The sequence below is a fragment of the Rhinoderma darwinii genome, chromosome 3 (genome assembly GCF_050947455.1).
Source record: "Rhinoderma darwinii isolate aRhiDar2 chromosome 3, aRhiDar2.hap1, whole genome shotgun sequence".
NCBI lineage: Eukaryota > Metazoa > Chordata > Amphibia > Anura > Rhinodermatidae > Rhinoderma > Rhinoderma darwinii.
This window is the reverse complement of record NC_134689.1, coordinates 430,763,633-430,778,574: the sequence shown is the minus strand read 5'-3', so window position 1 is coordinate 430,778,574 and position 14,942 is coordinate 430,763,633. Positions and strand designations below refer to the sequence as shown.

General features: G+C 48.1%; 1 protein-coding gene across 1 annotated transcript in view; it reads left to right on the top strand.

Annotated features, from left to right (window-relative positions):
- The window catches only part of LOC142748476 (alpha-2,8-sialyltransferase 8F-like), a 116,256-nt gene that overhangs the window by 79,298 nt on the left and 22,016 nt on the right, over nucleotides 1-14,942 (top strand). The window lies entirely within an intron of this gene.

The following is a 14,942-nucleotide window of genomic DNA, read 5'->3' as shown; positions in this document are numbered from 1 at the left end:
TTTGCTTCCCCACCGCCTGTCTACAGATGTGCCTGCACATTGGCAGCCCTGTCTTTGGCCCAAAAAAAACAATAAAAAACTGTATAGTAAAAAGTTTGCACAAGTAACGGGAGCGCAGCCAGAAAACAAACATACCAAAGAATAATAAAGTCAAAACAAAGAAACATAAGAAATATGTGAAGGTCCCAGAGAAACATAAAACAAATAAAGTATAGAAAGTGAGGCAAAGGAAAAAAACAAACGAAGAAACGGGTGTAAATATCGGGGGACGAGAAGAACCGGTCATGATACTATAAAGGTGGATCATGACTCCTATAGGGAATTAGAAACAAAACACCACGAAAGAGGATCCTCCATGTAGAAGGGAACAAAAAGAAGCAATTATGACCCGCATCGTGCTAGATATAGGGGAAAAGTATATAGGTCGAACTTGTCTCGACAATGTGATGGAGATTTTAGACCCGACGATAATTATTTACCACGTAATCTTGGTTACCCACCACATAGTCCTTACTACACGTGGCACTCTGATCACTTACTACACGTGGCGCAATGATCACTTACTACACGTGGCGCAATGATCACTTACTACACGTGACGCAATGATCACTTACTACACGTGGCGCTATGATCACGTACTACACGTGGCGCTATGATCACGTACTACACGTGGCACTATGATCACTTACTACACCTGGCACTGTGATCACATACTACACGTGGCGCTATTATCACATACTACACATGGCGCTGTGATCACTTACTACACGTGGCGCTATGATCACGTACTACACGTGGCGCAATGATCACTTACTACACGTGGCACAATGATCACTTACTACACGTGACGCAATGATCACTTACTACACGTGGCGCTATGATCACGTACTACACGTGGCGCTATGATCACGTACTACACGTGGCACTATGATCACTTACTACACCTGGCACTGTGATCACATACTACACGTGGCGCTATTATCACATACTACACATGGCGCTGTGATCACTTACTACACGTGGCGCTATGATCACGTACTACACATGGCGCTATGATCACATACTACACGTGGCGCTATTATCACATACTACACATGGCGCTGTGATCACTTACTACACGTGGCTCTATGATCACTTACTACACGTGGCGCTATGATCACTTACTACACGTGGCTCTATGATCACTTACTACACGTGGCGCTATGATCACATACTACACGGGGCGCTATGATCACTTACTACACGTGGCGCTATGATCACATACTACACGTGGCGCTATGATCACAGACTACACGTGGCGCTATGATCACTTACTACACGTGGCTCTATGATCACGTACTACACGTGGCGCTTTGATCACTACTGGTCTAGTGGGAATGATAAGACTTTTTCTAAAGAATAGGAAGATTCGTCCCAGGTGCCGCAACACGACTGATATTCACCCTCGAGAAAAACAAGTTTGGAATCGGCAATGTCAAGGCTTGTACTGGGCCACGTGTGGGACTTTGGCTTTTACCTTGATGTTATCTTTATGTTTGTGCTTTATGGCGGTTTGTGAATATAAGAAACTCATTATTTCACACCTTTCGGAGCGGTTACGTTACGGCTCTATCGGATAAAGGTTTTTTTTTGTCTTTCTTTTTGCCTTATATAGCGATTTACGAAGTTCTGTTTCAGTCATCTGAAAAACTATTAACCCCTTCACGCAAAAGGACGTGCTATAATGTCCTGTTGTGGGGGGAGAACAATGGAGCACGTTCACGAGCTGAGCGCGCTTCATACGCTGCGGGTGTCTGCTGAGATTTACCCGGGACTAACGGTCAGGAACAGCGATAGCGCTTTTCCTTCCTTTTTAACAACTGAAATGCTGCAGTCGATTTCTGTGGAGTGACGCTTCTCTATGTGACGTGTTCTGTGGAGTGACGCTTCTCTATATGACGTGTGCTGTGGAGTGACGCTTCTCTATGTGACGTGTTCTGTGGAGTGACGCTTCTCTATATGACGTGTGCTGTGGAGTGACGCTTCTCTATGTGACGTGTTCTGTGGAGTGACGCTTCTCTATGTGACGAGTTCTGTGGAGTGACGCTTCTCTATGACGTGTTCTGGGGAGTGACGCTTCTCTATATGACGTGTTCTGTGGAGTGACGCTTCTCTATGTGACGAGTTCTGTGGAGTGACGCTTCTCTATGACGTGTTCTGGGGAGTGACGCTTCTCTATATGGCGTGTTCTGTGGAGTGACACTTCTCTATATGACGTGTTCTGTGGAGTGACGCTTCTCTATGTGACGTGTTCTGTGGAATGACGCTTCTCTATATGACGTGTTCTGTGGAGTGACGCTTCTCTATGTGACGTGTTCTGTGGAGTGACGCTTCTCTATGTGACGTGTTCTGTGGAGTGTCGCTTCTCTATATGACGTGTTCTGTGGAGTGACGCTTCTCTATATGACGTGTTCTGTGGAGTGACGCTTCTCTATATGACGTGTTCTGTGGAGTGACGCTTCTCTATGTGACGTGTTCTGCGGAGTGACGCTTCTCTATATGACGTGTTCTGTGGAGTGACGCTTCTCTATATGACGTGTTCTGTGGAGTGACGCTTCTCTATAAGACGTGTTCTGTGGAGTGACGCTTCTCTATGTGACGTGTTCTGTGCAGTGACGCTTCTCTATATGACGTGTTCTGTGGAGTGACGCTTCTCTATGTGACGTGTTCTGTGGAGTGACGCTTCTCTATGTGACGTGTTCTGTGGAGTGACGCTTCTCTATGTGACGTGTTCTGTGGAGTGACGCTTCTCTATGTGACGTGTTCTGTGGAGTGACGCTCCTCTATATGACGTGTTCTGTGGAGTGACGCTTCTCTATGTGACGTGTTCTGTGGAGTGACGCTCCTCTATATGACGTGTTCTGTGGAGTGACGCTTCTCTATGTGACGTGTTCTGCGGAGTGACGCTTCTCTATATGACGTGTTCTGTGGAGTGACGCTTCTCTATGTGACGTGTTCTGTGGAGTGACGCTTCTCTATATGACGTGTTCTGTGGAGTGACGCTTCTCTATATGACGTGTTCTGTGGAGTGACGCTTCTCTATATGACGTGTTCTGTGGAGTGACGCTTCTCTATATGACGTGTGCTGTGGAGTGACGCTTCTCTATATGGCGTGTTCTGTGGAGTGACGCTTCTCTATATGATGTGTTCTGTGGAGTGACGCTTCTCTATCTGACGTGTTCTGTGGAGTGACGCTTCTCTATATGACGTGTTCTGTGGAGTGACGCTTCTCTATAACGTGTACTTTGGAGTGACGCTTCTCTATATGGCGTGTTCTGTGGAGTGACGCTTCTCTATATGATGTGTTCTGTGGAGTGACGCTTCTCTATCTGACGTGTTCTGTGGAGTGACGCTTCTCTATGTGACGTGTTCTGTGGAGTGACGCTTCTCTATGTGACGTGTTCTGTGGAGTGACGCTTCTCTATGTGACGTGTTCTGTGGAGTGACGCTTCTCTATGTGACGTGTTCTGTGGAGTGACGCTTCTCTATATGGCGTGTCCTGTGGAGTGACGCGTCTCTATGTGACGTGTTCTGTGGAGTGACGCTTCTCTATGTGACGTGTTCTGTGGAGTGACGCTTCTCTATGTGACGTGTTCTGTGGAGTGACGCTTCTCTATGTGACGTGTTCTGTGGAGTGACGCTTCTCTATATGGCGTGTCCTGTGGAGTGACGCTTCTCTATATGACGTGTTCTGTGGAGTGAAGCTTCTCTATATGACGTGTTCTGTGGAGTGACGCTTCTCTATGTGACGTGTTCTGTGTAGTGACGCTTCTCTATATGACGTGTTCTGTGGAGTGACGCTTCTCTATGTGACGTGTTCTGTGGAGTGACGCTTCTCTATATGACGTGTTCTGTGGAGTGACGCTTCTCTATATGACGTGTTCTGTGGAGTGACGCTTCTCTATATGACGTGTTCTGTGGAGTGACGCTTCTCTATATGAAGTGTTCTGTGGAGTGACGCTTCTCTATATGACGTGTTCTCTGGAGTGACGCTTCTCTATGTGACGTGTTCTCTGGAGTGACGCTTCTCTATGTGACGTGTTCTCTGGAGTGACGCTTCTCTATGTGACGTGTTCTGTGGAGTGACGCTTCTCTATGTGACGTGTTCTGTGGAGTGACGCTTCTCTATATGACGTGTTCTGTGGAGTGACGCTTCTCTATGTGACGTGTTCTGTGGAGTGACGCTTCTCTATATGACGTGTTCTCTGGAGTGACGCTTCTCTATGTGACGTGTTCTCTGGAGTGACGCTTCTCTATGTGACGTGTTCTCTGGAGTGACGCTTCTCTATGTGACGTGTTCTGTGGAGTGACGCTTCTCTATGTGACGTGTTCTGTGGAGTGACGCTTCTCTATATGACGTGTTCTGTGGAGTGACGCTTCTCTATGTGACGTGTTCTGTGGAGTGACGCTTCTCTATGTGACGTGTTCTGTGGAGTGACGCTTCTCTATATGACGTGTTCTGTGGAGTGACGCTTCTCTATATGACGTGTTCTGTGGAGTGACGCTTCTCTCTATATGACGTGTTCTGTGGAGTGACGCTTCTCTATATGACGTGTTCTGTGGAGTGACGCTTCTCTATATGACGTGTTCTGTGGAGTGACGCTTCTCTATATGACGTGTTCTGTGGAGTGACGCTTCTCTATGACGTGTTCTGTGGAGTGACGCTTCTCTATATGACGTGTTCTGTGGAGTGACGCTTCTCTATATGACGTGTTCTGTGGAGTGACGCTTCCCTATATGATGTGTTCTGTGGAGTGACGCTTCTCTATGTGACGTGTTCTGTGGAGTGACGCTTCTCTATATGACGTGTTCTGTGGAGTGACGCTTCTCTATCTGATGTGTTCTGTGGAGTGACGCTTCTCTATATAACGTGTTCTGTGGAGTGACGCTTCTCTATATGACGTGTTCTGTGGAGTGACGCTTCTCTATGTGACGTTCTGTGGAGTGACGCTTCTCTATGTGACGTGTTCTGTGGAGTGACGCTTCTCTATGTGACTTGTTCTGTGGAGTGACTCTTCTCTATGTGACGTGTTCTGTGGAGTGACGCTTCTCTATATGACGTGTTCTGGGGAGTGACGCTTCTCTATATGACGTGTTCTGTGGAGTGACGCTTCTCTATATGACGTGTTCTGTGGAGCGACGCTTCTCTATGTGACGTGTTCTATGGAGTGACGCTTCTCTATGTGACATGTTCTGTGGAGTGACGCTTCTCTATATGAAGTGTTCTGTGGAGTGACGCTTCTCTATATGACGTGTTCTGTGGAGTGACGCTTCTCGATGTGATGTGTTCTGTGGAGTGACGCTTCTCTATGTGACGTGTTCTGTGGAGTGACGCTTCTCTATGTGACGTGTTCTGTGGAGTGACGCTTCTCTATATGACGTGTTCTGTGGAGTGACGCTTCTCTATATGACGTGTTCTGTGGAGTGACACTTCTCTATGTGACGTGTTCTGTGGAGTGACGCTTCTCTATATGACGTGTTCTGGGGAGTGACGCTTCTCTATATGACGTGTTCTGTGGAGTGACGCTTCTCTATGTGACGTGTTCTGTGGAGTGACGCTTCTCCCATACGACGTGTTCTGTGGAGTGACGCTTCTCTATATGACGTGTTCTGTGGAGTGACGCTTCTCTATGTGACGTGTTCTGTGGAGTGACGCTTCTCTATGTGACGTGTTCTGTGGAGTGACGCTTCTCTATGACGTGTTCTGTGGAGTGACGCTTCTCTATGTGACGTGTTCTGTGGAGTGACGCTTCTCTATATGACGTGTTCTGTGGAGTGACGCTTCTCTATCTGACGTGTTCTGTGGAGTGACGCTTCTCTATGTGACGTGTTCTGTGAAGTGACGCTTCTCTATGTGACGTGTTCTGTGGAGTGACGCTTCTCTATGTGACGTGTTCTGTGGAGTGACACTTCTCTATGTGACGTGTTCTGTGGAGTGACGCTTCCCTATATGACGTGTTCTGTGGAGTGACGCTTCTCTATATGGCGTGTTCTGTGGAGTGACGCTTCTCTATCTGACGTGTTCTGTGGAGTGACGCTTCTCTATGACGTGTTCTGTGGAGTGACGCTTCTCTATGTGACGTGTTCTGTGGAGTGACGCTTCTCTATATGACGTGTTCTGTGGAGTGACGCTTCTCTATGTGACGTGTTCTGTGGAGTGACGCTTCTCTATGTGACGTGTTCTGTGAAGTGACGCTTCTCTATGTGACGTGTTCTGTGGAGTGACGCTTCTCTATATGACGTGTTCTGTGGACTGACGCTTCTCTATATGATGTGTTCTGTGGAGTGACGCTTCTCTATATGACGTGTTCTGTGGAGTGACGCTTCTCTATGTGACGTGTTTTGTGGAGTGACGCTTCTCTATATGATGTGTTCTGTGGAGTGACGCTTCTCTATGTGAAGTGTTCTGTGGAGTGACGCTTCTCTATGTGACGTGTTCTGTGGAGTGACGCTTCTCTATATGACGTGTTCTGTGGAGTGACGCTTCTCTATGTGACGTGTTCTGTGGAGTGACGCTTCTCTATATGACGTGTTCTGTGGAGTGACGCTTCTCTATATGACGTGTTCTGTGGAGTGACGCTTCTCTATGTGACGTGTTCTGTGGAGTGACGCTTCTCTATGTGACGTGTTCTGTGGAGTGACGCTTCTCTATGTGACGTGTTCTGTGGAGTGACGCTTCTCTATGTGATGTGTTCTGTGGAGTGACGCTTCTCTATGTGACGTGTTCTGTGGAGTGACGCTTCTCTATGTGACGTGTTCTGTGGAGTGACGCTTCTCTATGTGACGTGTTCTGTGGAGTGACGCTTCTCTATATGACGTGTTCTGTGGAGTGACGCTTCTCTATGTGACGTGTTCTGTGGAGTGACGCTTCTCTATATGACGTGTTCTGTGGAGTGACGCTTCTCTATATGACGTGTTCTGTGGAGTGACGCTTCTCTATATGACGTGTTCTGGGGAGTGACGCTTCTCTATATGACGTGTTCTGGGGAGTGACGCTTCTCTATATGACGTGTTCTGTGGAGTGACGCTTCTCTATGTGACGTGTTCTGTGGAGTGACGCTTCTCTATGTGACGTGTTCTGTGGAGTGACGCTTCTCTATGTGACGTGTTCTGTGGAGTGACGCTTCTCTATGACGTGTACTGTGGAGTGACGCTTCTCTATGTGACGTGTTCTGTGGAGTGACGCTTCTCTATGTGACGTGTTCTGTGGAGTGACGCTTCTCTCTATGACGCGTTCTGTGGAGTGACGCTTCTCTATATGACGTGTTCTGTGGAGTGACGCTTCTCTATGTGACGTGTCCTGTGGAGTGACGCTTCTCTATGTGACGTGTTCTGTGGAGTGACGCTTCTCTCTATGACGCGTTCTGTGGAGTGACGCTTCTCTATATGACGTGTTCTGTGGAGTGACGCTTCTCTATGTGACGTGTTCTGTGGAGTGACGCTTCTCTATGTGACGTGTTCTGTGGAGTGACGCTTCTCTATGTGACGTGTTCTGTGGAGTGACGCTTCTCTATATGACGTGTTTTGTGGAGTGACGCTTCTCTATATGACGTGTTCTGTGGAGTGACGCTTCTCTATATGACGTGTTCTGTGGAGTGACGCTTCTCTATATGACGTGTTCTGTGGAGTGACGCTTCTCTATGTGACGTGTTCTGTGGAGTGACGCTTCTCTATGTGACGTGTTCTGTGGAGTGACGCTTCTCTATGTGACGTGGTCTGTGGAGTGACGCTTCTCTATATGACGTGTTCTGTGGAGTGTCGCTTCTCTATATGACGTGTTCTGTGGTGTGACGCTTCTCTATGTGACGTGTTCTGTGGAGTGAAGCTTCTCTATGTGACGTGTTCTGTGGAGTGACGCTTCTCTATATGACGTGTTCTGTGGAGTGTCGCTTCTCTATATGACGTGTTCTGTGGTGTGACGCTTCTCTATGTGACGTGTTCTGGGGAGTGACGCTTCTCTATGTGACGTGTTCTGTGGAGTGACGCTTCTCTATTTGACGTGTTCTGTGGAGTGACGCTTCTCTATGTGACGTGTTCTGTGGAGTGACGCTTCTCTATGTGACGTGTTCTGTGGAGTGACGCTTCTCTATGTGACGTGTTCTGTGGAGTGACGCTTCTCTATGTGATGTGTTCTGTGGAGTGACGCTTCTCTATGTGACGTGTTCTGTGGAGTGACGCTTCTCTATGTGACGTGTTCTGTGGAGTGACGCTTCTCTATATGACGTGTTCTGTGGAGTGACGCTTCTCTATATGACGTGTTCTGTGGAGTGACGCTTCTCTATGTGACGTGTTCTGTGGAGTGACGCTTCTCTATGTGACGTGTTCTGTGGAGTGACGCTTCTCTATGTGATGTGTTCTGTGGAGTGACGCTTCTCTATATGACGTGTTCTGTGAAGTGACGCTTCTCTATATGACGTGTTCTGTGGAGTGACGCTTCTCTATATGACGTGTTCTGTGGAGTGACGCTTCTCTATATGACGTGTTCTGTGGAGTGACGCTTCTCTATATGACGTGTTCTGTGGAGTGACGCTTCTCTATGTGACGTGTTCTGTGGAGTGACGCTTCTCTATGTGACGTGTTCTGTGGAGTGACGCTTCTCTATGTGACGTGTTCTGTGGAGTGACGCTTCTCTATATGACGTGTTCTGTGGAGTGTCGCTTCTCTATATGACGTGTTCTGTGGAGTGACGCTTCTCTATGTGACGTGTTCTGTGGAGTGACGCTTCTCTATGTGACGTGTTCTGTGGAGTGACGCTTCTCTATTTGACGTGTTCTGTGGAGTGACGCTTCTCTATGTGACGTGTTCTGTGCAGTGACGCTTCTCTATATGACGTGTTCTGTGGAGTGACGCTTCTCTATATGACGTGTTCTGTGGAGTGACGCTTCTCTATGTGACGTGTTCTGTGGAGTGACGCTTCTCTATGTGACGTGTTCTGTGGAGTGACGCTTCTCTATGTGACGTGTTCTGTGGAGTGACGCTTCTCTATATGACGTGTTCTGTGGAGTGACGCTTCTCTATATGACGTGTTCTGTGGAGTGACGCTTCTCTATATGACGTGTTCTGTGGAGTGACGCTTCTCTATGTGACGTGTTCTGTGGAGTGACGCTTCTCTATGTGACGTGTTCTGTGGAGTGACGCTTCTCTATGTGATGTGTTCTGTGGAGTGACGCTTCTCTATATGACGTGTTCTGTGGAGTGACGCTTCTCTATGTGACGTGTTCTGTGGAGTGACGCTTCTCTATATGACGTGTTCTGTGGAGTGACGCTTCTCTATGTGACGTGTTCTGTGGAGTGACGCTTCTCTATATGATGTGTTCTGTGGAGTGACGCTTCTCTATGTGAAGTGTTCTGTGGAGTGACGCTTCTCTATGTGACGTGTTCTGTGGAGTGACGCTTCTCTATGTGACGTGTTCTGTGGAGTGACGCTTCTCTATGTGACGTGTTCTGTGGAGTGACGCTTCTCTATATGACGTGTTCTGTGGAGTGACGCTTCTCTATGTGACGTGTTCTGTGGAGTGACGCTTCTCTATGTGACGTGTTCTGTGGAGTGACGCTTCTCTATATGACGTGTTCTGGGGAGTGACGCTTCTCTATGTGATGCGCTTCTCTATGTGATGTGTTCTGTGGAGTGACGCTTCTCTATGTGAAGTGTTCTGTGGAGTGACGCTTCTCTATGTGACGTGTTCTGTGGAGTGACGCTTCTCTATATGACATGTTCTGTGGAGTGACGCTTCTCTATGTGATGTGTTCTGTGGAGTGACGCTTCTCTATGTGCCGTGTTCTGTGGAGTGACGCTTCTCTATGACGTGTACTGTGGAGTGACGCTTCTCTATGTGACGTGTTCTGTGGAGTGACGCTTCTCTATGTGACGTGTTCTGTGGAGTGACGCTTCTCTATATGACGTGTTCTGTGGAGTGACGCTTCTCTATGTGACGTGTTCTGTGGAGTGACGCTTCTCTATGTGACGTGTTCTGTGGAGTGACGCTTCTCTATGTGACGTGTTCTGTGGAGTGACGCTTCTCTATGTGACGTGTTCTGTGGAGTGACGCTTCTCTATGACGTGTACTGTGGAGTGACGCTTCTCTATGTGACGTGTTCTGTGGAGTGACGCTTCTCTATATGACGTGTTCTGTGGAGTGACGCTTCTCTATATGACGTGTTCTGTGGAGTGACGCTTCTCTATGTGACGTGTTCTGTGGAGTGACGCTTCTCTATGTGACGTGTTCTGTGGAGTGACGCTTCTCTATGTGACGTGTTCTGTGGAGTGTCGCTTCTCTATATGACGTGTTCTGTGGTGTGACGCTTCTCTATGTGACGTGTTCTGGGGAGTGACGCTTCTCTATATGACGTGTTCTGGGGAGTGACGCTTCTCTATGTGACGTGTTCTGGGGAGTGACGCTTCTCTATATGACGTGTTCTGGGGAGTGACGCTTCTCTATGTGACGTGTTCTGTGGAGTGACGCTTCTCTATGTGACGTGTTCTGTGGAGTGACGCTTCTCTATGTGACGTGTTCTGTGGAGTGACGCTTCTCTATGTGACGTGTTCTGTGGAGTGACGCTTCTCTATGTGACGTGTTCTGTGGAGTGACGCTTCTCTATGACGTGTACTGTGGAGTGACGCTTCTCTATGTGACGTGTTCTGTGGAGTGACGCTTCTCTATGTGACGTGTTCTGTGGAGTGACGCTTCTCTATGTGACGTGTTCTGTGGAGTGACGCTTCTCTATGTGACGTGTTTTGTGGAGTGACGCTTCTCTATATGACGTGTTCTGTGGAGTGACGCTTCTCTATATGACGTGTTCTGTGGAGTGACGCTTCTCTATGTGACGTGTTCTGTGGAGTGACGCTTCTCTATGTGACGTGTTCTGTGGAGTGACGCTTCTCTATGTGATGTGTTCTGTGGAGTGACGCTTCTCTATATGACGTGTTCTGTGGAGTGACGCTTCTCTATGTGACGTGTTCTGTGGAGTGTCGCTTCTCTATATGACGTGTTCTGTGGTGTGACGCTTCTCTATGTGACTTGTTCTGGGGAGTGACGCTTCTCTATATGACGTGTTCTGGGGAGTGACGCTTCTCTATGTGACGTGTTCTGTGGAGTGACGCTTCTCTATATGACGTGTTCTCTGGAGTGACGCTTCTCTATGTGACGTGTTCTCTGGAGTGACGCTTCTCTATGTGACGTGTTCTCTGGAGTGACGCTTCTCTATGTGACGTGTTCTGTGGAGTGACGCTTCTCTATGTGACGTGTTCTGTGGAGTGACGCTTCTCTATGTGACGTGTTCTGTGGAGTGACGCTTCTCTATATGACGTGTTCTGTGGAGTGACGCTTCTCTATATGACGTGTTCTGTGGAGTGACGCTTCTCTCTATATGACGTGTTCTGTGGAGTGACGCTTCTCTATATGACGTGTTCTGTGGAGTGACGCTTCTCTATATGACGTGTTCTGTGGAGTGACGCTTCTCTATATGACGTGTTCTGTGGAGTGACGCTTCTCTATGACGTGTTCTGTGGAGTGACGCTTCTCTATATGACGTGTTCTGTGGAGTGACGCTTCTCTATATGACGTGTTCTGTGGAGTGACGCTTCCCTATATGATGTGTTCTGTGGAGTGACGCTTCTCTATGTGACGTGTTCTGTGGAGTGACGCTTCTCTATATGACGTGTTCTGTGGAGTGACGCTTCTCTATATGACGTGTTCTGGGGAGTGACGCTTCTCTATGTGACGTGTTCTGTGGAGTGACGCTTCTCTATATGACGTGTTCTCTGGAGTGACGCTTCTCTATGTGACGTGTTCTCTGGAGTGACGCTTCTCTATGTGACGTGTTCTCTGGAGTGACGCTTCTCTATGTGACGTGTTCTGTGGAGTGACGCTTCTCTATGTGACGTGTTCTGTGGAGTGACGCTTCTCTATGTGACGTGTTCTGTGGAGTGACGCTTCTCTATATGACGTGTTCTGTGGAGTGACGCTTCTCTATATGACGTGTTCTGTGGAGTGACGCTTCTCTCTATATGACGTGTTCTGTGGAGTGACGCTTCTCTATATGACGTGTTCTGTGGAGTGACGCTTCTCTATATGACGTGTTCTGTGGAGTGACGCTTCTCTATATGACGTGTTCTGTGGAGTGACGCTTCTCTATGACGTGTTCTGTGGAGTGACGCTTCTCTATATGACGTGTTCTGTGGAGTGACGCTTCTCTATATGACGTGTTCTGTGGAGTGACGCTTCCCTATATGATGTGTTCTGTGGAGTGACGCTTCTCTATGTGACGTGTTCTGTGGAGTGACGCTTCTCTATATGACGTGTTCTGTGGAGTGACGCTTCTCTATCTGATGTGTTCTGTGGAGTGACGCTTCTCTATATAACGTGTTCTGTGGAGTGACGCTTCTCTATGTGACGTTCTGTGGAGTGACGCTTCTCTATGTGACGTGTTCTGTGGAGTGACGCTTCTCTATGTGACTTGTTCTGTGGAGTGACTCTTCTCTATGTGACGTGTTCTGTGGAGTGACGCTTCTCTATATGACGTGTTCTGGGGAGTGACGCTTCTCTATATGACGTGTTCTGTGGAGTGACGCTTCTCTATATGAAGTGTTCTGTGGAGTGACGCTTCTCTATATGACGTGTTCTGTGGAGTGACGCTTCTCGATGTGATGTGTTCTGTGGAGTGACGCTTCTCTATGTGACGTGTTCTGTGGAGTGACGCTTCTCTATGTGACGTGTTCTGTGGAGTGACGCTTCTCTATATGACGTGTTCTGTGGAGTGACGCTTCTCTATATGACGTGTTCTGTGGAGTGACACTTCTCTATGTGACGTGTTCTGTGGAGTGACGCTTCTCTATATGACGTGTTCTGGGGAGTGACGCTTCTCTATATGACGTGTTCTGTGGAGTGACGCTTCTCTATGTGACGTGTTCTGTGGAGTGACGCTTCTCCCATACGACGTGTTCTGTGGAGTGACGCTTCTCTATATGACGTGTTCTGTGGAGTGACGCTTCTCTATGTGACGTGTTCTGTGGAGTGACGCTTCTCTATGTGACGTGTTCTGTGGAGTGACGCTTCTCTATGACGTGTTCTGTGGAGTGACGCTTCTCTATGTGACGTGTTCTGTGGAGTGACGCTTCTCTATATGACGTGTTCTGTGGAGTGACGCTTCTCTATCTGACGTGTTCTGTGGAGTGACGCTTCTCTATGTGACGTGATCTGTGAAGTGACGCTTCTCTATGTGACGTGTTCTGTGGAGTGACGCTTCTCTATCTGACGTGTTCTGTGGAGTGACGCTTCTCTATGACGTGTTCTGTGGAGTGACGCTTCTCTATGTGACGTGTTCTGTGGAGTGACGCTTCTCTATATGACGTGTTCTGTGGAGTGACGCTTCTCTATGTGACGTGTTCTGTGGAGTGACGCTTCTCTATGTGACGTGTTCTGTGAAGTGACGCTTCTCTATGTGACGTGTTCTGTGGAGTGACGCTTCTCTATATGACGTGTTCTGTGGACTGACGCTTCTCTATATGATGTGTTCTGTGGAGTGACGCTTCTCTATATGACGTGTTCTGTGGAGTGACGCTTCTCTATGTGACGTGTTTTGTGGAGTGACGCTTCTCTATATGATGTGTTCTGTGGAGTGACGCTTCTCTATGTGAAGTGTTCTGTGGAGTGACGCTTCTCTATGTGACGTGTTCTGTGGAGTGACGCTTCTCTATATGACGTGTTCTGTGGAGTGACGCTTCTCTATGTGACGTGTTCTGTGGAGTGACGCTTCTCTATATGACGTGTTCTGTGGAGTGACGCTTCTCTATATGACGTGTTCTGTGGAGTGACGCTTCTCTATGTGACGTGTTCTGTGGAGTGACGCTTCTCTATGTGACGTGTTCTGTGGAGTGACGCTTCTCTATATGACGTGTTCTGTGGAGTGACGCTTCTCTATGTGATGTGTTCTGTGGAGTGACGCTTCTCTATGTGACGTGTTCTGTGGAGTGACGCTTCTCTATGTGACGTGTTCTGTGGAGTGACGCTTCTCTATGTGACGTGTTCTGTGGAGTGACGCTTCTCTATATGACGTGTTCTGTGGAGTGACGCTTCTCTATGTGACGTGTTCTGTGGAGTGACGCTTCTCTATATGACGTGTTCTGTGGAGTGACGCTTCTCTATATGACGTGTTCTGTGGAGTGACGCTTCTCTATATGACGTGTTCTGGGGAGTGACGCTTCTCTATATGACGTGTTCTGGGGAGTGACGCTTCTCTATATGACGTGTTCTGTGGAGTGACGCTTCTCTATGTGACGTGTTCTGTGGAGTGACGCTTCTCTATGTGACGTGTTCTGTGGAGTGACGCTTCTCTATGTGACGTGTTCTGTGGAGTGACGCTTCTCTATGACGTGTACTGTGGAGTGACGCTTCTCTATGTGACGTGTTCTGTGGAGTGACGCTTCTCTATGTGACGTGTTCTGTGGAGTGACGCTTCTCTATGTGACGTGTTCTGTGGAGTGACGCTTCTCTATATGACGTGTTTTGTGGAGTGACGCTTCTCTATATGACGTGTTCTGTGGAGTGACGCTTCTCTATATGACGTGTTCTGTGGAGTGACGCTTCTCTATATGACGTGTTCTGTGGAGTGACGCTTCTCTATGTGACGTGTTCTGTGGAGTGACGCTTCTCTATGTGACGTGTTCTGTGGAGTGACGCTTCTCTATGTGACGTGTTCTGTGGAGTGACGCTTCTCTATATGACGTGTTCTGTGGAGTGTCGCTTCTCTATATGACGTGTTCTGTGGTGTGACGCTTCTCTATGTGACGTGTTCTGGGGAGTGACGCTTCTCTATGTGACGTGTTCTGTGGAGTGACGCTTCTCTATTTGACGTGTTCTGTGGAGTGACGCTTCTCTATGTGACGTGTTCTGTGCAGTGACGCT